The following is a 2,345-nucleotide window of genomic DNA, read 5'->3' as shown; positions in this document are numbered from 1 at the left end:
GAGGAAGTCCAAGGTGCATTGATGAATTGACAAAGTACAAGTCACCAGGAATTAATGGAATAAAAATTGAAATCTTTCAAGAAAGTGAGGCAGCACAGGAGGCATTCACTCATCTCTGCCAAGAGATGTGGAAGACAATTATCTGGCCAACTGATTGGAAGAGATTCATATTTGTGCCCCCAAAGAGAGGTGACCCACAGAATGCAGAAATCATTGGAAAATCTCTTTGATATCCCATGGGAGTAAAGTTTTGCTAAAGGTAATACAGAAATGGCTACAAGCATACACTGACAGTGAACTTCCAGAAGTTCAAGCTGGATTCAATAGAGGCCATGGAATGAGGGATATCATGGCTGAGGTCCAATGGATCTTGGCTGAAAGCAGAGAATATCAGAAAGATGTTTACCTGTGCTTTATTGACTGTGAAAAGGCTTTTGATTATGTGGATCATGACAAGCTATGAACAACATTGCAAAGTATGAGTATTCCAGAACACTTAATTGTGCTCAGGAGGAATCTTCATCTCTCATACTTCAGACATATTGTCAGGAGAGACCAATCATTGGAGAAGGATATCACGTTTATTAAGGTGGAGGGTCAGAAAAAAAGTGGAAGACCCCCAATGAGATGGATTGGCCAAGTGGCAGCATCAATGGACTCAAGTGTAACAACAGTAGTGAGGTTGGCCTAGGATAGGGCAGTGTTTTGTTCTGTTGTGCATAAGGTCGCTATAAGTCGGTACTGATTCGATGATACCTAACAACAACAGAAACATGCAGTTGATATAACCTTGATTGCCAAAAGTGAAGAGAACTTCCTTACTGATGAAGATCAAAGACCACAGCCTTCGATATGGGTTACACCTCAATGTAAAGAGGGGGAAAAAAGTCCAGTAAATAACATCATGATATATGGAGAAAAGATTTGAGTTGTCAAAGACTTAATTTTCCTTAAATCTACTATCAACACTCCTGGATGCAGCAGTCAAGAAATCAAATGATGTACTGCATTAGCCAAATCTGCTGCATAAGATCTCTTTAAAATGTTCAAAAACAAAGATGTCAGCTTGTGGACTAAGCAGTTCTGGTGGTGCAATGCTTAAGACCTTAGCTGCTAACCAAAAGATCAATGGTTTAAATCCACCAGCTACTCTGTGGTTACATACGTGGCAGTCTGCCTCTATAAAGGGTGCAGTCTTGGAGAGCTTATGAGGGCAGTTCTACTTTATCCTGCAAGGTTTCTGTGAGCCTTCATTGACTCATAGGCATTGGGCATGGTTTGGGTTTAGAATTATAATCATGAAGTTATATAGAAAATCATTTTTCTAAACCAGAGAGTTGATGGTTAATTTCCTACCTTGCTCCTCAGTTTGAAAGTTGTTCAAATGCACCAACAGAAGTAGAATCCATTTCACTTACTACAACTCAGTGAACTCATCCTTCTCCTGCAAAGCATCTATCCAAATCCCAATAGCATGGACACTTTGAATTTAATTTTGGTGACTCAGTAAAAGAAATTAACCTAACTGCTTGAGGGACATGGTATTCTTATTGATTACATTTTCCAAATAACCTAATGTCTAGTAAGATCTTTTTTAATCCAATTCTGAGACTGAAAATCTTCCAAATGGGATTTAACATCATGAAAGCACACCATAGGATATTGCTGTAAAAATGAAGGGTACTAGAAATTGATTTGGATCTAACTAAGGAGACATTTGCTTTTATCCCATTCCTTATTATCTGTTTTTATTGTTTACTTCTCCTGTGGAGATGAGTCTGGGGGTAACTGATCCATTTTTGTGAGTTTAAGGAAAGGGATTTACAGGGTACAAAAAGGAGTGTGACTATGTTTGCTTGCTTGGTGCAATTATAGAGAATTGAATAGTTCCTTCATGGCTTGTAGAATATTGTAACATAAGAGGCTAAGTCAAAAGGTGCTTTCCAAATTCATAGAAAATTTTATTCAACAAAAATATCAAAATGTGAAACAGTTGCTTCTCAACACATCCTCCATCGAGGTCTACACACTTCTGTAGGCAGTGTCTCCATCGCTAGAGGATAAAAACGTGACTGGTAACCTAAAAGTTGGCAGTTCAAACAAGTCAGCTGCTCCTTCGAAACCCTATGCTGGGTTGCTTAACAACAAGTGATGGCACTTGACAACAACAACAATAACAACCCTTCCCAGAAGAATTGAGCACTCTTAGATATATATCAAGTCAAAACCCCATTTGGGGTATCCTCGGGGATGGAGAACAAAAGAAAGCCCGAAGGGGAAGATGAGAACTATATGGTGGATGGGGTAAGATTTCCCAATGAAATTCTGGCATGACAACTCTTGTT

The sequence above is a fragment of the Chrysochloris asiatica genome, unplaced genomic scaffold, assembly GCF_000296735.1.
Source record: "Chrysochloris asiatica unplaced genomic scaffold, ChrAsi1.0 scaffold00021, whole genome shotgun sequence".
NCBI classification, from domain to species: Eukaryota; Metazoa; Chordata; class Mammalia; order Afrosoricida; family Chrysochloridae; genus Chrysochloris; species Chrysochloris asiatica.
The sequence above is the reverse complement of the archived record's forward strand: the minus strand, read 5'-3'. Positions refer to the sequence as shown.